The sequence below is a fragment of the Schistocerca gregaria genome, chromosome 4, assembly GCF_023897955.1.
Source record: "Schistocerca gregaria isolate iqSchGreg1 chromosome 4, iqSchGreg1.2, whole genome shotgun sequence".
Taxonomy (NCBI): domain Eukaryota; kingdom Metazoa; phylum Arthropoda; class Insecta; order Orthoptera; family Acrididae; genus Schistocerca; species Schistocerca gregaria.
This window is the reverse complement of record NC_064923.1, coordinates 232,299,194-232,326,389: the sequence shown is the minus strand read 5'-3', so window position 1 is coordinate 232,326,389 and position 27,196 is coordinate 232,299,194.

Below are 27,196 nucleotides of genomic sequence, written 5' to 3'. Positions count from 1 at the left end.
GGCGCTGAAGGACAAAGACTGTCCATGCAGGCACAGATTAATGTTGAATTTGCGGACCGAGCGATCAGATGCACGTTCCTCGTAGTCAAAGGAATGTCTGTTAACTGTTTAATTGGGATGGATTTCCTGCGAGGCGGGAAGCTGCTGAGCGGCAAAGTCCATTTGGTAGTGGATGGTAAGAGTATAGTTTTGGACATGATACGAACTAAGGCATGCCATGGAAGATACTGCAAAAGAGAAATTTAAAAATGTTCAAAACATGGTGGTGTACTTACAGTGACTAGACCCATTCTCACAATGCACCGGTATCGCAGGATTCAGTGGACGTCCAGGGTATCTTAACCCACGTCTGGTCAAAGATAACAGAATCCTAATATAAGACAGAACAACAGAATACTTGACTACCAAATTTGTTATTCATCTACATCAATGGCTTTTTGACCAAGCTTGTAGTTAAAGTTATTCCATTCCATGGCGTGGTGATACAGCAACCATTATGCAGAATGAGGAATAAAACAGTCTTGATAGCGATGCTGAAACTACTGTTTTTTTTTCATCAATAAACAGCCATTTCTATATCACAACAAATGCTGTTTTTTCTCCTCAGTCCTCGAGTTATCAAAGAATACCATATCATGTGCTAGTAGTGCCTCATCAGACTTGCTGTCATTTGACGTATTCCATTCTCTGGCCCAGAAGGGAGACATAAAGCAAGAACTCGTAAAGATGTTACATATTATTATCACGCTATAATAGCCCACCACTAGCAGTGACAGTTACTGTATACTGTCCTTCACTCAATTGTCAGAATCCCACATGAAGGATGGTATCCTGTAGCATACCCATACTCAAATCGAAAAAAGACCTATATCATAAAAGGCTATAAAGAAATATATATTTAGTGAAGATTTTTTGTACTTAGTTGTATATCTGCTATTTCGTATATAATCATTACATATATAATGTTTTGTGTATTTGCTTATGAATATTTATATGAAATCGTCACTTTGTCCATTGCATCACAAAGTATAGACATATTACACAAAAGACATTTTTGTATGCCAATATGAAAAGTACAGAAATCATATATTTATTGGAACTTATTGTACACACACACACACACACACACACACACACACACACACACACACACACACACACAAGTTATGGATACATTGCATATGACTGAAGAGAACATGGGTGGAAATTTCAAGCTTTATGTGTCTGTTGTGTCTGTGTGCAAGTACACTCCTGGAAATTGAAATAAGAACACCGTGAATTCATTGTCCCAGGAAGGGGAGACTTTATTGACACATTCCTGGGGTCAGATACATCACATGATCACACTGACAGAACCACAGGCACATAGACACAGGCAACAGAGCATGCACAATGTCGGCACTAGTACAGTGTATATCCACCTTTCGCAGCAATGCAGGCTGCTATTCTCCCATGAAGACGATCGTAGGGATGCTGGATGTAGTCCTGTGGAACGGCTTGCCATGCCATTTCCACCTGGCGCCTCAGTTGGACCAGCGTTCGTGCTGGACGTGCAGACCGCGTGAGACGACGTTTCATCCAGTTCCAAACATGCTCAATGGGGGACAGATCCGGAGATCTTGCTGGCCAGGGTAGTTGACTTACACCTTCTAGAGCACGTTGGGTGGCACGGGATACATGCGGACGTGCATTGTCCTGTTGGAACAGCAAGTTCCCTTGCCGGTCTAGGAATGATAGAACGAAGGGTTCGATGACGGTTTGGATGTACCGTGCACTATTCAGTGTCCCCTCGACGATCACCAGAGGTGTACGGCCAGTGTAGGAGATCGCTCCCCACTCCATGATGCCGGGTGTTGGCTCTGTGTGCCTCGGTCGTATGCAGTCCTGATTGTGGCGCTCACCTGCACGGCACCAAACACGCATACGACCATCATTGGCACCAAGGCAGAAGCGACTCTCATCACTGAAGACGACAAGTCTCCATTCGTCCCTCCATTCACGCCTGTCGCGACACCACTGGAGGCGGGCTGCACGATGTTGGGGCGTGAGCGGAAGACGGCCTAAAGGTGTGCGGGACCGTAGCCAGCTTCATGGAGACGGTTGCCAATGGTCCTCGCCGATACCCCAGGAGCAACAGTGTCCCTAATTTGCTGGGAAGTGGCGGTGCGGTCCCCTACGGCACTGCGTAGGATCCTACGGTCTTGGCGTGCATCCGTGCGTCGCTGCTGTCCGGTCCAGGTCGACGGGCACGTGCACCTTCCGCCGACCACTGGCGACAACATCGATGTACTGTGGAGACCTCACGCCCCACGTGTTGAGCAATTCGGCGGTACGTCCACCCGGCCTCCCGCATGCCTACTATCCGCCCTCGCTCAAAGTACGTCAACTGCACATACGGTTCACGTTCACGCTGTCGCGGCATGCTACCAGTGTTAAAGACAGCGATGGAGCTCCGTATGCCCCGGCAAACTGGCTGACACTGACGGCGGCGGTGCACAAATGCTGCGCAGCTAGCGCCATTCGACGGCCAACACCGCGGTTCCTGGTGTATCCGCTGTGCCGTGCGTGTGATCATTGCTTGTACAGCCCTCTCGCAGTGTCCGGAGCAAGTATGGTGGGTCTGACACCCCGGTGTCAATGTGTTCTTTTTTCCATTTCCAGGAGTGTATATCATGCCTGAAACAAGCGACTTAGAGGTAAAGCAACTTCCTGGCAAATTAAAACTGTGTGCCGCACCTAGACTCGAACTCGGGACCTTCTCCTCTCGCGGGCTAGTGCTCTACCAACTGAGCTACCGAAGCACGACTCACGCCCCGTCCCCTCACAGATTTACTTCTGCCAGTACCTCGTCTCCTACCTTCCAAACTTTACAGAAGCTCTTCTGCGAACCTTGCAGAACTAGCATCCCCCAGGCTGTGGCTAAGCCATGTCGCCGCAATATCCTTTCTTTCACAAGTGCTAGTTCTGCGAGGATCGCAGGAGAGCTTCTGTTAAGTTTGGAAGGTAGGAGACGAGGTACTGGCAGAAGTAAAGCTGTGAGAACATGGCGTGAGTCGTGCTTGGGTAGCTCAGCTGGTAGAGCACTTGCCCACGAAAGGCGAAGGTCCGGAGTTCGAATCTCGGTCCGGCACACAGTTTTAATCTGTCAGGAAGTTTCATATCAGCGTACACTCCGCTGCAGAGTGGAAATCTGATTCTGGAAACATCCCCCAGGCTGTTGCTAAACCATGTCGCCGCAATATCCTTTCTTTCAGGAGTGCTAGTTCTGCAAGGTTCGCAGGAGAGCTTCTGTAAAGTTTGGAAGGTAGGAGACGAGGTACTGGCAGAAGTAAAGGCGTGAGGACAGAGCATGAGTCGTGCTTGGATAGCTCAGTTGGTGGAGCACTTGACCTCGAAAGGCAAAGGTCCCGAGTTCGAGTCTCGGTCCAGCATATAGTTTTAATCTGCCAGGAAGTTTCATATCAGCGAACATTCCGCTGCAGAGTGGAAATCACATTCTGGTGACTTAGAGGTAGTTTACTTGAATGAAATGAATGTGTGTAAATATTTCTGTATGTAGCAAATGAAAAGAGAACTGTTTTAGAATTTAGTACAAAAATGTGTATGTCACATGAACTGTTTTAACGAAAGGTTGAGATCAGTTTTGGATAACAAACGCTATATAGCAGAAAAGTGAAATGTAAACTCGTGAGCAGTGCACGCTTTGTAGCAACTACATCACTTACAACAAGTTAATAATACGAAGGAAATGGAAAGATTGTATGTTTGTGTACTGAAGTGTATATACTGCAAATCACAAATTCGTTGTTCAAATAACAAGTCATGTGCATAATCGAGAACAGACAGTATCGTAATGTTAGTGTAAAACACTTACAAATCAAGAAAAATTTTGTGTAATTAACTATGGAACATATCTTGTATTTTTGTTTCATTATCTCAATATAAGTAACCAATATTTTGTATCCTAGTAATCAAGTAATTCTTTTATTTCTTCACAAACACATAATATAAAGTCATGAGACCAGCTGTAAGGTGAGCCGTGAATTGTTTACTGCTATGTTTGGGTATCATGGTAAGATACATTTTTGTGTGTATTTGGATACATCCCTCATTCATGTTCACGGTGGATGATTTTTCTTTCATTTATGCTTTTCGATTCGTTATCAAGCATGCTTGATCTGTCGTGTGCAAGTGTAGAGCAATGGTGTCCTCTGCGGTAAAACACATAATCTTTTTGGTTAAAAAAACTATTTATAGATGTGCATCAGGTCACTGAGCTGAAACAGAAATACGACTAAATAATTCAGAAAGGAAGGGTTTCATATGTAATCTCAAGCATTCCATATATATTTAACTTTTTGTTTTATAAAAAAATTCACAGTCTTTAGATATAAAAATAGACTGTATGCATTCAAAGGTGTAGGTTAGAGTCGTAACTCACATGCTCCAAAATATTTAAAACTGAGATGCCGACATATCCTCATATAGCTTTATACATAGAACATGATTCACTAAACAGTTATTCAGATTTGGCACAAGATCCTTGATAAAACCGGTGTTAAACCTCATGATTACTTTCAAATACTCATGATCCGCGGGATCTTGTGAGTTTTGTCCCGTACCTCATCTTGACCAATCAGCGATTAGCTCACTCGGTGCCATTTTCTTGTGTAGTGGTAAATATTGATGCCAGTGGCGTCTGTTTTCTGTTCTGTTACTCATTTTGGGGACTATAGTTCAATATAGTGGTTGGAATAAAATTGATTTGAGACACAAGTCATGGAAGAAAACGTTTCACCCGTTGGAGAAAGAAGAAGGCGAAGGAAACGTTCACAGCAACCAGAAATGTGAAAAAGTCAGGAAGCCAAACGAATGAGATTAGAATATCCTGTTTTCTTCATTGTTTTCAAATTAAATTGATTCTTGTTATTGGCTTGATTTGTTCCTCCACGTGAGAATGTATAGGATTATTTCTTTGGAACTTAACAGTGAGGTTTCACAAATACAATATTTTAACTCCATTTTTAAAAAATAAACAGAACCTCACAGTGTAGTTCGTTCTATCATTATAGATACAAACCTTCAGCGCTGTCCCAGTATCCGACATGTCAACACCTTTGCTGAGCATTTAATTGCTGGTCACTTTCTATGAACGATATTAAATACTTTTATGACTTTTTTTATAAAACACCGAAAAGAGATTATCAGAATCAGTTCATATTGAAGTATGTGGAAATTCACAACGTCATCAGACGTCGACCTAGAAAAGACGATTCCAAAAGTCACAGCTGCTTAGAACGATGAAATATTTTATACGAAGCACACAGAAAAATAAAGTTCCAGTTTGCATGTCAGCCTTTATAAATGTATTGGGAGTGTCACGATGCATAATAAATAATATCACTAAACAGTTTCATCAGCAAGGTTTTGTACAAGATCGGAGAGGTGGCTTCAGGAGGGCGGCAGAATATGAACCCAAGAGAGACTGTGTCATGAAGTTTATCAATAAAGTGTGTAGAGACACATTACTGTAGAGGACGAACAGAAAGATGGTATCTGCCTGCGAATATGAACTGCAAAATGGTATGGAAAATTTATTCTTCCAAACCCAAAAACATCCCTGTAAAGCTGTCTTAGCTCAGGCACATCTTTAACACAAAATATAATGTAGGCTTTGATACACCGAGAAATGATGTATGTTCTACATGCTTAAGCCTAGCTGAAAAGTTAAAACATGAGTGACACCCTAACAAGAAAACTCAATTAATTACTGAAAGAAGGGTTTACAAGTTAAAGTATATGGCGTTTTTTAACACCCCAAAGGACAAAGACGTTGAAACATTAATTCTTTCATTTGATTGTGAGAAGAATATTCCATTGCCCAAAGTTCCAGATCAGTCATGTTATTATAGCAGACAAATTTATGTCCAGAATCTTACCATTGTTAAAGGTCACAGTAAATCTGAGTTAAACCGTTATTGTTGGACACAAAACGAATTCAGTCGAGATTCAAACACTATAGCCTCATGTGTGTTTGATACATTAAACTCCCTAGACATGTCCCATTACAAACAAATTCGATTGATATGTGATGGGTGTGCTGCACAAAATAAGAATTCTACTTTGGTTGTGATGTGTATGTTTTGGCTTTCTGTAAAGTCTCCCCCAAATATCGATGGAATTTAAATTATTTTTCCAGTCACCGGTCATAGTTACATTCCTCCAGACTGTATGTTTGGAAATATAGAAAGCAAAATGATAACAATGGAAGTAATAGTACAGTCTGAAGAAGTGTATCAGATAATTTCGAGTCACTCAACATTGAAATTGGTAGGAAGAAACTCCAGTGTTGCCGACTTCAAGAATTGTGTGAAAATTATGAAATCCAGGATCATGGCATTTTTCAATTTCAAAATGTAAGCCCATTCACATAAAGCACAGTGTGGGAAATAAAATTCTTGTGCATGGTGAACAAATGTACAGAAATGACGTTGGAGTGTTTAGATCTGTGTTTAAAACTGGAGCAAATGCATTTACACATCCGAAACTCATCCAACCAAAGAATCTCTTTAGAGAAAAGGAGGGATGTTGAAAAACTTTGGACTGCCCATTATGAGGAAAACTGTAGAGAAATTGAGGAGCTCAAGATGAGAATACATCAGATCAAACTGAACATGAGTGTATGTATGACATGATTCAAGAGGAACTTAATGTTGTGATATAGACATAGAAGAGTAATATTATAATAAATTTTGGAAGTGAATCTCCTTCAAATCTTCAGAATGCTTAACAAATTTGAATTATTTTCCTGATTGTAATATTCTACTTTTCTTTGTGATCAATGATTAGTTCTCATGAATGGAAAATTGGTAAATTTCTTTGATCATTAAACTGAAAAAATGTGCACAGTAGACATTTATTTTATGAAATTGCAAACGGTATTCCAAACTAGAGACTATCTTTTGTAAACTAACACAAGCAAAGTCTATAAAAGATGATTAATTGGTATTTATCACAATTAACATCAGAATGTAATATTATATATACACTGTAGAAGAGAAAGCGGCTTGGAGTCAGAACCAAAAAGTGTTGCATATCGAGTCGCAACACGATAGTTCCCGCGAAACCAACATCGTCCAAAGAGCTCAGTACCAAAACTCACAAGATCCAAATTGGGAATTGTCAAAACTTACATGTTCCATAGCTCATAAACAAAACTCACATAATCCATAATATAACCTTTAATAATTGTAATTTCCCAATAAGCAAACATTATATGAAATATACATAATGATTTATAGCTATTGTTCTTGCACATACAGATGTCAATATATGGGACATGCGCATGACGCATGTAAAAGACGTTTTTAGTCATTTGTGAAAATTTATGTTTTTGGAGCGTGTGAGCTATGCTTCTAACCTACTCATCTAACCTACTCTAATATGAAGACAGATGAGAACGAACCGAGATGTAAACTCTTTTTGCATGGGTTTGGTTTCTTATATTCTTTCTGTTCTTATATTCTATTCTTATTATCTATTTTGTTCTGTTTTATCCTTTGTATTTTTGCTTGCTAATTTCTGGATCTAGATTCTGGTTTCCGTAGTCTGGTATTCTTCTTGTAGTTCGTTTTATTTTGTTCTCGGTTTCTTCTTCATTTTTCTTGATCTGGCTTCTCTTACCTAGGTTACTGCTATCTACATCTATTACATTCTTTGATTTTTTCTTTCTTGATTAGACTTAATTAGCTTTACGTTATATTCTTATCATCTATGTCACATTTTTCGTGCTGTTGTACTTTCTGCTCCTATTATTCTACTGTTGGCTTATCTTTCATTGTAAGAGGGATAGTCACAATCCTAGAATTTGCCTTACTGCAAAGGGAAAACCTCCTTAAAACTCTGGATAGGTTTGGGTATGCTGCATCTTTGTGTTTAGCTCCTGTTATCCTTCTCTTTTTTTCATTATTTTGTTTTCATTGGGAGTAGATGTTGCAGGATTTGTTGATCTTTGAGTAGGGCCGCTGTGTCTTCGTTTTGTGGTTCTTCTATGCTGATTGCTACTATTAAGGACTGTGTTGGTAAAGGATATTGTATGCTGGAAATTTTGCTGTGTGGTATTGTTTCTTCAGTTCTTCTGTGATTAGGGTGTTGCATTTTAACCTGTTTAGTCCTATTCTGGAGCTTAGTTGTGTCAGTCTTTGTGCTAGTGGTTCTATTTTTGCTTGGCTGTAAGCTATTGCTTCTCCCGTGCTGCTTGATACTTTTGTCATGATTCTTAGAGTTCGCCTTCAGTAGCACATTCTCGCTGGCTTTGTAAGCTGTGAGCCAACCAGACTGGGGCTGCATATTCTGGGACTGGCCTGATGAAGGCTTTGTATGGGTGTATCATTGTCTCTGTAGAGGCTCCATGTGCCCTGCCCCTGAGAATCTTAGTTAATCCAATTTTGCACCGTGTTTTTGTTAAAGTCTCTGTGATGTTTGTTTCAATACAGTGTTATATCTAGAGTAGAACATGGGTATTTTCTGGTGTCCTTAGGGGAGATGTTTTGGTCCCATAGTTGGACTGTGTCATCCTTTCGGCTTTGGTTTCTATGCATCGTTCTGTTTCTGTGCTGGAAGACAATAAGTTGACTACTGAACGCGTTCGGCCTTATTTTCCACTTTAGCACCTATGGTTCTAACTTTTGTATGTACTGTCCGCCCTTACAGCTGAATGGTCAGCGCGTTGGAATGCCACTCCTGGGGGCCCAGCTTCAATTCCCAGTTGGAGGGTGGGGGGGGGGGGGGATTTTCTCCTCACAGTGATTGGGTGTTGCGCTGTCCTCATCATCATTTCATCCCCATTGTCGATGAGCAAGTCTCCCAATGTGGAGTCGCACTCAATAAGAACTTCCCGTCCGGGAACTCCCAGCCAACGACCCCATACACTCATTTCCATCGTATGTAGTGCTTGGTCATTTCTGAGAGTACTTCCGCTGTTACCCAGTAGCACCAGTATGCCGTTCATCGGCGTTAAGTTCGTTCTATCTGATGGGCTGGGGTATGTCGCATGCGTAAAGTTAGCAGAGCTGTGGCGAGAGTATGGCCCCGTATGGTACCTCCGCCTTTGTATAGAAGGTGTTCGAGGGTTTGCCATTAATATATACTCTAATCGGCCTTTCTTCTAACATGTTTTGAGTAAGGTGATTAGGCTTTGAGGGAGTCCCGTTTTTAGCAGCTTGAAATATAGGCCAGCGTGTCACACTTTATCAAAGGCCCTCACACAGGTTGAGTTCTTCTGCGACTTTATTTGGAAACGTGCAGAATGGGATCGAAAGTTGCGTGTTCTTTACGGAAACATGCTAGAATTTTGGAATGAGTTCCTGTTTGCTTCAGTGTTTTTGATTTCGGTTATTGATTATCAACATTTTCCTGTGACCGGGAGTAATGTTATTGGTCTATGTAACGTTAGGTTGTCAGTTGGGTTTCCGTATTTTGACAGCGCCTTTAATTCTGCTGTCTTCTAGTTCTTAGGAAGGGTTTGCAGTCTGATTGCACCATTGAATTGACTTTTCAGTGTTGCTATTATTTTATCCTGTGGGGTCAGCTGAAGTTGTCCCCTTGTGATTCCATCAATGCCTGGCGCGTTGTTTCTGCCGTCTGCGATCACCTCCACAATTTCTTCGCTGCTAATTTCTTCTTGCTTCATCAGCATAGCATACTGTGGGACAGGACATCATGTTTGGGAGCACTTTTTGCACTATTGCTTTATGTTCGAGATCGAACGTCTCACCCTGAGAGAGTTTGTGAACATTCTGTAGCACCATTTTGAATACCTCTACTTTGTCTTCGTCTTGAGTCATAATGGTGCCATTGTCTATGTTGGGTAGTTCGGATGTCTATGAGTGGCCACAGGTTTGTTTGAAGGTTTTCCAGAACTGTCCTGCCTGCCCATGGTCTAGTTTTATACACGTTTGTACCCATCTTTGAGTTCTTTGGTCAGCAAGCTGTTGTCTGATGAGTGTGTTTTATCGGTTCCACCCCGTTTTGCGACGGCCATATTGCGCATTTTGAAGAGTTTGTATACCCTTCGTTTTAGCCTGATGTTTGCAAGTATATGGAAAGATGTCTGTTGGTATCCTGCGCTTATTCATTTTTCGGGTGCGGTTCGTTTGTTGCTTGAGTTTTTCATTATAGTCATCGAGTTCGTTTACTATCCTGATGTGGTGGGAGCTGCGAGATTGTTGTTGAGAATTTCTCTATATTTCTTTTTGTCTATTCTGCTTAGGTTGGGTATCGTCTTGATTTCTTTTTGTTTTGGTGCGGTTTTTATTAGGTCCAAGTTGAAAATGAGCGAAAGGTGAGCACTGCCGGTACTGTCGAGGATCCACATTTCGCTGCAGTTTATGCCCAGGCTGAAACTGCAGACCTGGTATGGAGCTTACTTGGTGATTAATGAACGTTGTCAGTTCGTTTTCAAATCGCATTATGTTTGGGTCGTCTAGTAGATCTCCGAGGTCTCTTCCGTCACTGTTTGTGGCGTAGTCTCCAAACGTGGTAATGTGGCGTTTAGGTCTCCTACAAGGATGAAAGGACCGATACTCTTTATGTAATTTATGAAGTCCAACATTTTCTTTTTTTGGGCGAAACGATAGTATGACTACATTGATGGTGTCAAACATCCTGGTTTGTAGTCTGCTAATTACTGCTTGGATGTAATTGGAGTTAGTAGGGATATCAACGCGAATGGCTGGGATATGGTGGTAATGGAATAGGGCTACCCCTCCGTTGAATAATCTGCTGTTAGTTCCGTTGTTCGGCCTCCTGTGGCATATGTAGACCGTTAGTTGTAGGAGAAGCCGATTTGCTCTTGTTTCTGCTACTCCAAGGATCGATACTCCTCCCTGGGCTATTGGCCTTTGGCAGTTCGTTTGCGATTTTGGGCTTTTTTTTTGGGGGGGGGGTCGGGGTCGAACGTTTATTAATGCTACCATAATGGATTACAGTAGATCGTTCACTTTGACGAGGGTGTGTTCTGGTTTTTCGGCTCCCTTAGCTGGCTCCCCTATGCATTTTACTGTTGCAATTGTATCCTCGCTGTCTGGTGCTACCGGCCTTTTGCGGAATTTTGGGTCGTATGCTGGGTGTTGTTCGCCACAGTTGGCTCATCGCGGTTTGTCTTGCGGTGTGCATTTGCTCGAATAGTGTGGCTCTCTACATATGCTGCAGATTGGGGTTTTGGCATCACAGTTTGTTGTTGTGTGTGAGTAGCTCGAACATTTTCCACAGAAAGTAGGTTGTGGAGTTGGTAGTCTGAATGGTTCTGCTGGGTATGTGCGGTGGAACATTACAACGTTTTCACTAAGCATGTGGTCTATGATGGTCTGGTCGTGTGATATTACTCGCATCATTTGTAGCTCTTTGTGTCTCTGCCTCTTACTCGGCTTAGGTATTTTACGTCGAAGTTTTGTTTTTCGAACTCTTTCGTTACCTCTTCGGGCGTTATGTCATAGCCGACGTGTTGTATCACCACACTAAGTGTTGATTGATATCATTTCTGTTCCCTGGCTTGTTGTTTCTGCGGGGGGTAATGGTTCTGTTAGAATGTTCACTCTGCTGCTTCTGAGGTGTCGCTCTAGAATTTCTGCTATTCCTGGGTTTGTGCTGTGGAGGATGGCAGCGCCGTTATTTCTCACTGCCATACTGATGTTGTTAGTTGATTCCTGGATCCCTTCTATAGACACTGCCAGTGATTTTTGGGATTCACTTTTGTTGAAGTTTTTTTGTTGTGAGTGAGAACTGGTGATTCGCTGGTGTGGTCTGTCTGGGTTGTGTTTCCATTTCGGCTGTGGTTTTTGATTGGATGATCGGTGTCACTGAATTTTTTCTTGAGCGTTTGTTGGTGATTTTCTGCCATGTGTCGGCCGTTCCCAGGTCCCCGTTTTCGTTGATGGGCTGTGCTTCTGGTGTCTCTGTGGGGGTTTGCCGCGGCGTCCTGTCTTCAGTTTGCTCGATAGACAATTTGTCGACTTGGATATTGTTAGTGACAGTTTTTAGCTGCTTTTTCATTGCTTTTTGTTGGTTTGCTGCTGTTTTCGATGGTTTGATGTGTGGGTGTTCTCTTGTCTGTAGTTGCGGCTGGTGTTGCAGACTTCTGCTTTGGTTTTGTCGCACCTTCTGCTGTAGTGTTACCTTTGTCAGCCTTTTCGGCCTGTGGTTTCATACTAGATTGTCCTTTCCTTGCCCTTTCTCGCTCAGTCGTCTGTGGGCTTTCGTCATCTGTTGGTGCAGCAGGCACGTTATCGGTGGCAATGCACTTGGCTCGGCGGCGACATCAGTTACGCATCGTCATAGGGCATGGTAATGATCCCCGAGTGGTGTATCATTCAGAGAAGAACGGATCGATATGGTTGGTTTCCGAGTATTGAGAGGAGCTGAGTGCTTGTGTGTAAAGCGCAGTGATAAATTCGAAGGGCACATCCGAGTGAACCCTTGCAGCAGTATCGTGAGCAAAACATATGAGAACATTTGAAGACGCGCAGTAGATAATGGATTGGTATTCACCTCTGCCGAAACTGGATATGGAATATAATAGTGTAATGTATCCACGAACGTCTTCGATCCTAAGAGAATCCAGTTGGTGGTGTTAAACGCAAACACTCGTAAACACATGCGTTAGGTGTGCTACCGCCTCAACCAACCGGAAGTCTGTCATACTGGTAGCCCGTAACAGTTTTTTATCACAGTTACTATTGTTGTTGCACTTGTATTGCTTGCGTAACGAGAAAAAGGTCTAAAATATTGACGCTCACTCAGTGCTTGGGCCGAGATCTGGATTATCTGCTACGATCTGACAGAAACTCTTTAATTGAAGCAATGTAGCACTAGTAACAGGAATGTCACACAACGCCGGTGAAAAGTATCAGTTCCCACCGCCTACAGGTTGCATTACTCGTGCCAGTACGTACAAATTAATTAAAAGTTCCGATGAAATAAATGTATTAATCAGGAAACCTTCCAGGGCAGCACAGCATGTATGCAGTTCTTTGTAAGCTAATACTGCCCTTTAACCTGTTGCATGACACCCAATAATGAGCTCTCTGAGGCAGTACAATCAAGAGTTGCGCTGCAAGCCCTGAAGAGCTACCATGAGGCATACAAAACACACAAGAGAAAGCCACACTAGTAGCACAATGAATCGTATACTGATAATCCTCATATAAATTGATAAAACGAATTTCCGCCAATTGCTTTCTTATCAGTCACAGGAGCAACAGTCGTAAGGTGTAAACAAACTCATAATATTGTTATAATACTTTATTCACCAGTAGATCCACATGTTCTAAGAGTGTGCAGGATTACACCAATTGTGATTGTTTTGTCATGCAGCAGTTCTGCGGTAACCCGAACGTAAGTAAGCTGGAACGCACTCTGAAACAGATAGCAGAAAGTTATCACAGTTTTTGTTCATGCTACGTCAACACGCATGGTGAGGTAGGATCACAAACACAGGTATGCAGCAAATCAATGGCTCTGAGCACTATGGGACTTCACATCTGAGGTCATCAGTCCCCTAGAACTTAGAACTACTTAAACCTAACTAACCTAAGGACATCACAAACATCCATGCCCGAGGCAGGATTCGAACCTGCGACCGTAGCGGTCGCGCGGCTCCAGACTGTAGCGCCTAGAAGCGCTCGGCCACTTCTGTAGGCCAACAAATCTAATAAAAATAGTATTCGTTGTATATATTTTTCTGGAATGAGGAGCGTCTGGTTGAGGCTTATCATGCATGAAGACACACGTTAGACTAAGTAAGGCTACAGAATGCCAGAGATGCTTTAAATTACATTAATATTTACGACGTAAAACCAAAGTAAATTTTTGTCGGATCTAAAGTTAGCAGACACGGAACTTAATAACATAAGAACATTCGGAAAAACAATGATTTATACATTCATATTTCGAGTTCATTCGCTGAGAGTTTGCTACTGATGTTCGAAGTGCCTCCAACCAACTTCATTACGTTAATTAACAATCATGGTCATTTGAATTTGAATTTTATGATTTATTCGAAAGCTGGAAATAGTTATACGATCAGAGTTACGCTCTCCCTTTACTATCGGTAAGTGTTATTGAAAAATGCAGTTTGTAAGCCGGCGTCGGAATGGTATCTCGATCTTTTTAAGTGTTATCAATATAAAAAGCTTCGATTTGTACTATGATTTTTAAACCAGGAAACAATGCGTATTACCAATTTTCAGTCAGGCATTGAGAAATGAACTTATACTGAGAAAACCATTCCAAAGTTTATCATTTCCTAAGAGGCCTAGAAAGGTGTTAATATTAAGGCTACAGTCTTGCGCTATAAGAGTGGCACGTTGTGAGGAGTGACTGCGTGTTTCGCGTTTCCTGCAGATACAGTTCTTCAGCTATATGGATAGTATTCTGTAAAATGAAAAGGAAAGAGAGGGAGGGAGCGGATGGTAAACTAGTGACTTCCAGCCTCACAGAGCGTTGTGGAAACGCAGTGCCGAAAGTTGAAAGCTCCTCATGAGCTGTTACCTTATCCGCTTCGGCCATCTGGACACGGTTCCTACTAACCCAAACTTCCACATTATCACACTGCAATGTAGCGTCGCTCGTCCATTAGCCCCCTATTCACAGATTGTAGACTCCCGTAGGAGTTCGGGCGATAGTAGTGCATCCGCATTGAAGTAGATGTCATGGAGCCCTCACGCTATCACAAAAATTTATTTACATATATGAGTACTACATATATATGTATATATACAGTACGGGTAATAGTTGCAACGCAGTGTGCAAATGATATGTCGCGGCAAATATGCCGCACAGCACAATTCTTGTGGACGAAAGTCTAAATTTCACCCCGATTCGAAGTGATATTCTGGCGCTATTGGACCCAAAAGCAATGTCGCATCCAGCCGTAGTGAAAGAGCGCAACAATTTGAGCAAGGCTGAACAGACGTGGGTTATGCTGATCAGGAGCTCCAGATCTTTCACTATACGATTTCCGTGTTTTCGACAAGCTGGAAGAGCATTTGAGGGTGAAAGAGATTTAACAACGATGAGGGCAGTCACACAGCGGTTCTCGAATGGCTACGTGACGAAGAATGAGATATATATCATCGAGGAACTAAACGATTTGTTGAACGTTCCAACTATTATTTTTCAGACTTGGAGAGTATCTTCCAAATTATGCCACGTATCTGTATCACTCTGAAGTGTGGTGAAGAGTTCGAAAAAGTTACTTGGCCTGACATAATATTGTGTAACATACTTTTTGAGGTTTCCCCGTAAATACTGATTTTTTTTCTTTTATTTTGATCTCTTTTCTTTCTGTTGCAGTGGTCCTGACTTCTGGCCAACGGTAGTGGAATGGCCGCCTGGTGCTCAGGATGTCGAGTATGGGTGACCTCAGGGAATATATAATGCTGGGTCCATGCCCATGACGAAGCCATAGAATTCCCTCAGAAGATAAACTGCTTTTTTTGACACTGCATTCTACACAGCGTAGTCGTCCAGTGTTTGTAGCCAGGGGACCACTAAGTTGGCGAAATGCGAAGACTGCAATGTTGCCATCCGCTGGTAGAGTGGCCTTGGTGAGTCAGATAGAGAAGACACAACCCAGAAGTGCAGCAGCAGCCGACATCTAGTTTAGATGGCAGTCAGTAAGGTGGCTACCTGGGATCAGAATCTCTAACGTTGATGGAGCGCTAGACACTGACGTGGGCTGAATGGCGCCACGGGGATGATCCCAATAGGCCACCCAAGAGCTTCAGACCAGCTGGTGGTAGCAGGCGCACGACTGGATCTAGCAGTGGGTGTGGGTGATTGAGGCTGCTGACTGTACTGACGGCATTGGAGCTGACGCTGGAGTCAGAGTCAGGACTGGTGTTGAGATGCAGCATGGCGTCGGTGGTGAACCCGTCAAAAACCCAGTCTGACGTCAGGACAGGACAGATCTAACACCGGGTGACAAGAGACAAGTTCCTAGTGCAAATGATCTTCAGCTGGGCTGGATGCCGAGATACACTTGTATCAGAAAGCCTCACTTGCTATCATGTACGCCCGAAAAGCGCTGCCCCAGTCATTAGTGTGGAGCAACCTGATCCATCGTAAAGGAATCAGTGAGACAGTGACTGGCACTGGAGTTTCGCAATTGCAAACCCACTTGTTCGGCTGCCATGGCCCACTTGAGCCTTGACATAACACAGTAATCACTGTGTATATGTGCAACTTGACAAGTCTGTGCTGCCATCTGTTAGGCCGTTTATGAAAATAAATGTTTAATTTTTTGTAAATTATCATACTTTTTATATATATAACTGTAAGAGCATTTGTTCTGAAGATACAGTAATTGAAGTTTTTGGAAAACTTTTATAAACAATACTTACAGTATGAACAGAAATATGCAAGCAACAGAAACACAGCACACTATGAAGCCTAAAACAGTGTAGGAAACCCAATGGCATCCAAAACAGCTGCTGGTCGAATCTTATACCACTTTTCTGCAAAATAGTAGCAAGTGCAGGTAAACATGATGTATATGGATAGTGGTTACATTCCCTTCTCTCCAAACAGACCACAAAAGCTCAATAATATTGAGATCTGGTGCCTGTGGTGGTCAGGAAAGATGTGACAGTTCATCCTAGTGCTCACAAAAACAGGGATTCGTGCATCACCTAGTACAGACAACTACATCCCTACTACTCACTAGTGGGTATTCTGGCCCCTAATGGGAAGAATGATCTTGAAGTATTACTCGATTCTCTCAATCTGACATCAGTTATTAACTTTCTTACTCCGAATTACTCAACACGTAGGGCGTGAGGTCTCCACAGTACATCGATGTTGTCGCCAGTGGTCGGCGGAAGGTGCACGTGCCGTCGACCTGGGACCGGACCGCAGCGACGCACGGATGCACGCCAACACCGTAGGATCCTACATAGTGCCGTAGGGGACCGCACCGCCACTTCCCAGCAAATTAGGGACACTGTAGCTCCTGGGGTATCGGCGAAGACCATTCGCAACTGTCTCCATGAAGCTGGGCTACGGTCCTGCACACCGTTAGGCCGTCTTCCTTTCACGCCCCAACATCGTGCAGCCCGCCTCCAGTGGTGTCGCGACAGGCGTGAATGGAGGGACGAATGGAGACGTGTCGTCTTCAGCGATGAGAGTCGCTTCTGCCTTGGTGCCAATGATGGTCGTATGCGTGTTTGGCGCGGTGCAGGTGAGCGCCACAATCAGGACTGCATATGACCGAGGCACACAGGGCCAACACCCGGCATCATGGTGTGGGGAGTGACCTCCTAAACTGGCCGTACACCTCTGGTGATCGTCGAGGGGACACTGAATAGTGCACGGTACATCCAAACCGTCATCGAACCCATCGTTCTACCATTCCTAGACCGGCAAGGGAACTTGCTGTTCCAACAGAACAATGCACGTCCGCATGTATCCCGTGCCACCCAACGTGCTCTAGAAGGTGTAAGTCAACTACCCTGGCCAGCAAGATCTCCGGATATGTCCCCCATTGAGCATGTTTGGGACTGGATGAAGCGTCGTCTCACGCGGTCTGAACGTCCAGCACGAACGCTGGTCCAACTGAGGCGCCAGGTGGAAATGGCATGGCAAGCCGTTCCACAGGACTACATCCAGCATCTCTACGATCGTCTCCATGGGAGAAGAGAAGCCTGCATTGCTGCGAAAGGTGGATATACACTGTACTAGTGCCGACATTGTGCATGCTCTGTTGCCTGTGTCTATGTGCCTGTGGTACTGTCAGTGTGATCATGTGATGTATCTGACCCCAGGAATGTGTCAATAAAGTTTCCCCTTCCTGGGACAATGAATTCACTGTGTTCTTATTTCAATTTCCAGGAGTGTATAACTGCACAAAACCATGTAAAAAACATGGCTTACTAAAGGGATAAAAATATCTTGGAAGCAATAAAGGGAAATGAATATAAAAGCAAGAACGGGTAATGAGACAGAAATAGACAAGTATTATAAAAACTAATGTACTGTATCAAGCAAACTTATTAATAAGCCAAGAATACGTATATTACATCTGAGATTAGCAACTTTGATAACAATATTAAAGCAATTTGAAATATTTTGAAACTAAAACAGAGCAACCAAGATCTGAGGAAGATTGTATTACCATCAAACTGAATTAAAAGTTTATTAGCAAAGAGTCAGAGGCTGAAAATACCTTTAATAATCATTTTTAGATGTGGAGAAAATAGGATTTAGATTTTCATTAGAAAAGCGAAAGCTAGATATGGAAAAAGTAATTTCCATGAAATTTGATAAAATTGAAATTCTGCCTACCTCTCTTTCTGGAGTTAGGAAAATAATAAACTCACTTAAAAAGTAAAAGCTCACAGGGAATTGATAGCATTTCCAACAATGTATTGAAAGCTCATTCTCAGCAGATAAGTAGGATCCTCAGTCACAGATGTAATAGTTCACTGAAAGATGACGTTTTTCCTGATAGATTGAGCTATTCTATTGTTAAACCATTACATAAATAAAGGGATAGGTCTGATGCCAACAACTACTGCTCAATCTCACTTCCAACAGCTTTGTCCAAAATTCTTGAAAAGGGGATATATTCAAGAGTAGCTTCACATTTTTGTAAAAATAAAGTACTACCAAGAGGGCAATTTGGTTTTGAGAAAGGCTTTACAACAGAAAATGCTGTATATGCTTTCACTGAACGAATATTAAATGCTCTGAATAACTAAACATCAGCAGCTGGGATTTTCTGTGATCTCTCAAATGTCAACTGCTTCTCATTACGAAAATCAGGAACTTCTTCAAGGTAAGATTAAATACTGTGGTACGAGTGGGACAGTGCCGAAGTGATTTAATTCATATTTAACTGGAAAAGCAAAGAATATAGAAATATACATTTCACATAAAATGCAAAAATAAGCAGATTCATTAAACTAGGAAGGCATCAATAATGGGGACCACAAGGTTCAAACTGTGCTCCCTTAATGTTCTCAAAGTATATTAATGACTCGCTTCTCTATATTTGTGAAGACGTGAATATGGTATTTTTGTTATTTTTTCTGATGACAAAAATATAGTAATCACAAACAAAACAAAAATTAGCTGAGGAAATTGTTCATAGTATCGTTCTTTGTGAATGGACTCACACTAAATTCTGATAAAACACAGTATATACAGTTCTGAACAGCAAATGGCATAATACCATTAATACCTATAGAGTTCGAAGAGAAGTCAGTAGCTAAGGCAGAATATTCCAAATTTTTGGGTGTGTGCATGTGTGAGAGATTGAACTGGAAGAAACACATTGATAATCATCTGAAACATTTGATGAAATAATAATTAAATGGAGACCCTAGCTGCAAACTTGATGTACTTCATTGAGGACATGTTGAAAATGTGTCCTGACTGGGACTCGAACTCGGGATCTCCTAGTTAAATGGCAGACGCTCTATCCACCGAGGACGAAGAGGACAGTGCGCCTGCAGGAACTTATCTCTTGCACACCCCTGTGAGACCCACATTCTCAACATGTCACACCACTACATTCATAGTGCGCCTAATAGATGTTTGCCCATCATACTCATTACTCGTGGCAGATCAATCTACCAAGTCCCTAATCATGGTGGGTGGTCAGCAATATAGGTTTTTTAAAAAAATTTAAACGATTTCATAAAATTTTGACATAAATTATTTTCTAAGTAATTAATTATTTTATATTTTTTAACTTGTTGTAACTCTGCTTTATAAATTTTATAAAGCAAATTTTCTTCCTTATTTAATAAATCATCAGTACTGTGAAACACATGGGAGATTAGTAACTTTTACTATTAATAGAGATACAAAAGTGGGCAGTAAGCAAAGAAACTTGACCACCTCTTATCTGACATTTCCGCATATTATCTATAAAAGACCAAGGAAATTTTTTATGGAATCACAGACTTATTTAGAGGTTCCTTTTCCATCAGAGACTGCAGTGGACGTATATGTGATTTACGAGTAGTGCTGGGCAGGAATAACTGGTGTTTGTATTTACATGTTTGTAAATGACAGTAAATTCAGTGTATTGGAAGATGTTTATGAAAATGATGCTCTGAAAGTACAGTTAATGGCTACTGTAATGTCACAAGATCTAGACCGAAACATTCATATTTTTACAGTTTCTGCAGCACATTGTAATGACAGAAAATAATGTATGTTTTATATATTTATTACTCCTTTAAAAATGTAAGAATAGATTTCTCAGTTCTTCTTTTTTTTTACATTCACCAAACAAGACAACAGTTGAGCAAAAAACCAGACACTGTACATCAGAGATGATTCACAGCATTTATATGCATGGCCAGCTTCAGTCAACTGCACAATCATTCATCATTATACTTTATTGTTAAAAAAAGAAATGTTACTTTTGGTCTGTACTGTTTCATTCACCTGATGGAAGGCTATTTTAAAGTCTAACAACTGTATTGGGAGTATGACGCACAACTATTGCAATGACTATCAGAACGTTATTCAAAATACAGTATTTTTAAGTATATTTTAACTACCTTTTCATTAACCAATTTTCTTGTCTGTCTGCGTGTTTGACACAAAGTTTGCATTTAATTTTAAACTAACTTCTTGATGAGATAATAACGCAGAACTGAAAGACAGTGCAGTACTAACTCATATTCTAGACAGTCTGTTCGCTAGGGACGGCAATGGCAGTGAAAAAGGTTGGTATTGCCTGCTATACAGGCTGCCCTCCTTGACCAGCATGTTGTGCAGGTAGTATTAGAGTCTTTATAGGCATATACTTGCAGACAAGGGTAGCTGAGCAAAGTGATGGCAAAGGGGTAAAGGAGGAGAGGTGGATAGTGAGAAGGGGGAGGATGAGATGGACAGTGACAGAGGGGAGGAGGAGGAACAGATAGAGGCAGGAGGAGGAGATAGACAGAGAGAGATGGGGATGAGGATATGGGCAGGGAGAGGGCAGAGGAGGGGACAGACCGACAAATTGGGGGGCAGCAGATAAGTGTGTTATGTACGTGTTCAAGGGTGAAGTTGTAGGTATAAAGCTAGACAGGTTACCTTCCATTAGGAAAGTGAGTAAACTCAGTGACTGTGATACTAACTTATAAATTATAGAGCGCAGCAGTCAGTTGTGCTTTTTTCGCACGTTTCATTTGGATAATCCATATTTCGGCTAGTGCCTAGCCATTATCAATGCACCACTTTCTAGTCTCGATTCATCTCAGTTCCCTGGACTCTCCAAATAAAACCTGCACAAAAAGGACAACTGACCCTTCGCTCTATAATTTATATAAAAAGAGCTAGTATTGAAATAAAAATCTTATGTAAAATCATAGAAAATTAATTTCCTGTGTTTCTTAGTTTTACTTTTTAGGAAAATAGCTCATACATGATTAGTAGATAGGTATACCACTGTTCTACTTTATATATTACCAGGTAAAAGACAAAGAAAAATATGGTTCACATGGATCTGAGCACTATAGGAGTTAACACCAGAGGTCACCAGTCCCCTAGAACTTAGAACTACTTAAACCTAACTAATCTAAGGACATCACAAACATCCAAGCCCGAGAATTCGAACCTGCGACCGTAGCGCTATTGCGGTTCCAGACTGAAGCGCCTGGAACCGCTCGGCCACACTGGCCAACAAAGACAATAAAATAAACCTGAATTTTAACATGAGTATCTCTTATATTCTCATTGATATGCTTAAAATCCGTTGAGAAATGTCACACACACAAGACTAAAAAGCGGAAACAAAAGACTGAAATAAAAATAAATTTTTATATACCATACTGCATTCCGTAATCCCACTAGAAACTATAAAATAATTTATCCTAGCACCATACAAATTCTTAACCACATGCACTTAGTCCTTGTGTTCCTGAAATTAGATTTTTAATAGCTATAAGATGCTTTTTAGATATGGGATGAAAAACGTGGGTCGAATGGAATATGCAACTGATGCATCAATAGTACACTTCCTTACTATTATCTAATCCATGCGCTACACGTTTTTCGTTCTAAGTCTTATAAGTATTTTCATAACTATTAAAAATACACAATGATACATCTTCAGTCCTATCTGCATGGGATTAGAAATATGAATGGGGTTAGCAGAAATTGTTATATACTTTTTAGACCGATTTAAAAGTGTGGAATATTAAAAATTTGTTTTTATTAAAATAATTGTTTTCATCATCACATAGATAGAAGTCATCATAGGTAATATAAAACTTGGCGGATCAGGCAAACGAATATTCCAGAAACTGACTTAACTGAAATATTTCTCAACATTGTTCTTCATGTCAAAGCTCCAATTGGAACCTGGGCAGTTCATTAAACAAAGCTGGATTTTTCATTTACTTAACGCAAAAACATTATTGGAGAATAACCGATATAGTCTGAGTTATAATTATCTTGGTTTATAGAGAGCTTTTTAAGGTAAAAATTCTTCTATGGACAAAAAAATTATTACCATTTTAATACAAAGTTTTGTATCCAAGTTAAGGACATAACGGACTGAATAATTTGCAGTTAATGCGTAATTTAATCGGAGAGGTTGTGTTGTGGATTACGCACCTCAAGCAGCTTCATAATGCCCTTCAGGACTGTAATCACGAATGACAATGAAATAAAGACATGGCATTTCGCTTGCTTTACTACTCTAAGCATTAAAACTTTGAGTCGCGTTCAGTACTTCGACGTACTGGTGACTGTAAAACGTCATACGAAGACAGTATACCAAGAAGCAGCACATAACTTCCTACGGTAGGGGGATAGCCAAGGGCTGATACAGTGATGAGTCAACCCATTATGACGACCTACTTAATAGCGCATTTACCTAATTTTGGAACGCAATTCAGAAGTGATTTTCGATTCGAGAATTCGTCAAAACCTTGGTAGCTTTCGGGAGGTACCTGATACCAGATGTTTACGCACAGATTGCGCAATTCCTCTAAAATTGAGGCAAGTGACTTGTGAGCACGGAGCTGTCTCGCTATAGCGTCCTAGACTTGTTCAGTGGGATTCAGGTAATCCGAACTCAATGGCCAAGACATCAACGTGAGTTCACTATATTACACCTCAAACCACTACAGTACGGTCCCAGTTCTGTGAGAAGGCAAGTTGCCCTACTGGAAGAAGCCGGCGTCATTAGGTAAGGGATCAAGCAAGAAAGGATGCAGGTGTTCTGCAATAATGTTCACATAGTCCAATAGCTACCAGAGGTTCAATAGAATCCGAGGTGATTGCCCCGCATTAGGGTAACGCTCCCACTCACCGGCCAGCTTCGGTGGCACAGTCCACCTTTCGAAGAGGCTTATGGGTGAGAAGAAGCGCGAAACGACAGCAGACGTGACGTAACAAGAAATGTCACTCTTTCGAGTAGGTGACAAGTTTCCACTGCTCCGTGATGAATGGTTCAATGTCGATGACCGCTTCCCCACTGTAGTAGTAACTGATGATGTCGTTTGGTCAACATGGATACACATAGGAATCGTCAACTGCGGAGCCCTGCGTTCAACAACAAGCGGAGAACAGGGTGTGCTCCGAATCAATTGAGCCGGCACTAGCATTGTATTCCTTCGTCAGCTCTGCTACACAGCGCTTCCTATCCTGCTGTACGAGTGGTGATCAAGAAGTTACGGGAATTTTTTAATTTCGCTAGCTTTTTATATCCGATTTTTAAATTATTTTATCTTGTTGGTACATGTGTTCCTGATGTATGACTGACTTTTCAGCTGTTTTAAATATTTATTTTATTGTTGACCGTCGGAAAGGTTATACGTGTTTTCGACTGCTCGGTGAATTTCTACTTTTTAAGAAAATAGATCAAAGAATTTGCGTTAAATTTTGCTTGAAAAGTAGAATAAAGTGTAGAGCCACCTTCGAAATGTTGATTGGCTTTTGGAAGATCTGCTATGAGCAAGAAAAGAGTTCACGAGCGGTGTAAACGTTTCAAAGAGGGCCGACAAGACGTGGAAGACAACGACCACCCTGAAAGTAAGAGCACATCAATTACTGACGACAGTATGGAAGAAGTGAAGAAAATTCTTCTGGAAAATCACCGAATCATCATCACCGAGGTTGCTGTTGATGTTGGCACATTCTTTGGCTCACGCCAAGTAATGTTTTCGGATGCTTTGGGCATGAAACGTTTAGCAGCGAAGTTTGTTGCGAAATTATTGCTGAATCTAGTGGACGACAATCCAGAACTTCCAAAGAAGGTTATAAAAGGTGACGAAACATGTGTATACGGATGTGACGTCGAAATCAAGTTCGAATCGTCTCCTTGAAAATTACCTGAATTGTCAAGACAAAAAATATTCCGGAAGTTCGACCACATGTGACGGTTCTTCTCACTGTTTTCTTAGATAACAGTGGAATAGAGTATCATGAGATCCTGCCTTATGGTCGTACGGGCAATAGAGAGTACTACCTGGAAATTTAGCGCCGTTTGCGTGAACCAGTCTGAAGAAAACGTGTTATGGTACGAAGAAGCAAGACGTAGGGAATTTCGCCATTGTTAGACCTAGCAGATACCGGAAACACACCTGCCCTCCCCAGCACAATGTATACTCCAACCAACATACGACCACTCCGTCCCAAGTAGGTGACAATTAGTGAGTTTAGGGCAGTTTGCAGGCCCATGCGTTCAATGTTAAGTAAGCCTGGTTTATATACCTCTATACCTGGAACCTATGAAGATAACGTTCTAAAACGTTTACAGGTAACTTACCCGTGTCGTTTGTATCTACTAAAGCAGAAATAACAGGTAAGATCCAAAAGGACCAGAGATATGATTTTAAAGTATGTCATTTTTTATTGTGAATGTTTTTACATGTAAGCCACTAGATTCATACCTATTTAAATCACTGTCGTGACTGTGCTTCACTAGGTACAGAGCTTTATATTAAAACAGGTCACAAAGTTTCATGTAGCTAGCACAAGTAATTTCTGATATACAGGGTGGTCCATTGATCGTGACCGGGCCAAATATCTAACGAAATAAGCGTCAAACGAAAAAACTACAAAAAACGAAACCTGTTTAGCTTGTTAACCTCCTCCACACACCGTTAGGTGGCTTGCGGAGTAGGGATGTAGATCTAGATGTAGAAGGGGGAAACCAGATGTCGCTATGGTTGGCCCGCTAGATAGCGCTGCCGTAGGTCAAACTGATATCAACTGCGTTTTTTAAAAATAGGAACCCCCATTTTTATTACATATTCGTGTAGTACGTAAATAAATATGAATGTTTTAGTTGGACCACTTTTTTCGCTTTGTGACAGATAGCGTTGTAATACTCACTAACATATGGTTCACAATTTTAGAAGAACAGTTGCTAACAGGTAGGTTTTTTAAATTAAAATACAGAACGTAGGTACGTTTAAACATTTTATTTTGGTTGTTCCAATGTGATACGTGTACCTTTGTGAACTTATCATTTCTGAGAACGCATGCTGTTACAGCGTGATTACCTGTAAATACCACCTTAATGCAGTAAATGCTCAAAATTATGTCCGTCAACCTCAATGCATTTGGCAATATGTGTAACGACATTCCTCTCAACAGCGAGTAGTTCGCCTTCCGTAATGTTCGCACATGCATTGACAATGCGCTGACGCATGTTGTCAGGCGTTGTCGGTGGATCACGATAGCAAATATCCTTCAACTTTCCCCACAGAAAGAAATCCGGGGACGTCAGATCCGGTGAACGTGTGGGCCATGGTATGGTGCTTCGACGACCAAACCACCTGTCATGGAATATGCTATTCAATATCGCTTCAACCGCACGCTAGCTATGTGCTGGACATCCATCATGCTGGAAGTACATCGCCATTCTGTCATGCAGTGAAACATCTTGTAGTAACATGGGTAGAACATTACGTAGGAAAACAAAATACATTGCAGCATTTAGATTGCCATCGATAAAACGATATCCTTCCTTCCATAATGCCGCACCATACATTAACCCGCCAAGGTCGCTGACGTTCCACTTGTCGCAGCCATCGTGGATTTTCTGTTGCCCAGTAGGGGTGCATATTATGCTTGTTTACGTTACCGCTGTTGGTGAATGACCCCTCATCGCTAAATAGAACGCGTGCCAAAAATCTATCATCGTCCCGTAATTTCTCTTGTGCCCAGTGGCAGAACTGTACACAACGTTCAAAGTAGTCGCCATGTAATTCCTGTTACATAGAAATATGGTATGGATGCAATCGATGTTGATGTAGAATTCTCAACGCCGACGTTTTTGAGATTCCCGATTCTCGGGCAATTCGTCTGCTACTGATGTGCGGATTAGCAGCAATAGCAGCTAAAACAGCTACCTGGGCATCATCATATGTTGCAGGTCGTGGTTGACGTTTCACATGTGGCTGAACACTTCCTGTTTCCTTAAATAAAATAACTATCCGGCGAACGGTCCGGACACTTGCATGATGTCTCCAGGATACCCAGCAGCATACATAGCACACTCCCGTTGGGCATTTTGATCACAATAGCCATACATCAACAAAATTTCGACCTTTTACGCAATTGGTAAACGGTACATTTTAACACGGGTAATGTATCACGAAGCAAATACCGTCCGCACTGGTGGAATGTTATGTGATACCGCGTACTTACACGTTTGTGACCATTACAGCGCCATCTATCACAAAGCGAGAAAATTAGTCCAACTAAAACATTCATATTTCTTTACGTACTACATGAATATGTAATAAAAATGGGAGTTCCTATTTTAAAAAAACGCAGTTGATACCCGTTTAACCTATGGCAGCACCATCTAGCGGGCCAACCATAGCGCCACCTGGTTTCCCCCTTCAAGCTAGACGAGTTTCGTTCTTTGTTGTTTTTTTGTTTGATGCTTATTTCGTGAGATATTTGGCCCGGTCACTATCAATGAACCACCCTGTATATGCACATAAAGCATAAAAAAGTCTTTTTGAGAAAATCGCATTTAGAGTTTAAAATGATAAAAACTCCAATTTTTTTAATTAAGGCTCAAAGGCATCCAGCAGCATAGTCAGCGTCACCTTCTTTGTCAGCTTCTTCCTGTAATAGCATCTTCCTTTTGGTTTATCTTGCCTCTTTAGTGGTGTACTCGGCTGCACGTTGTGTCTTGCCATGTTTCGACTTGTCTGATACTTTCAACCTC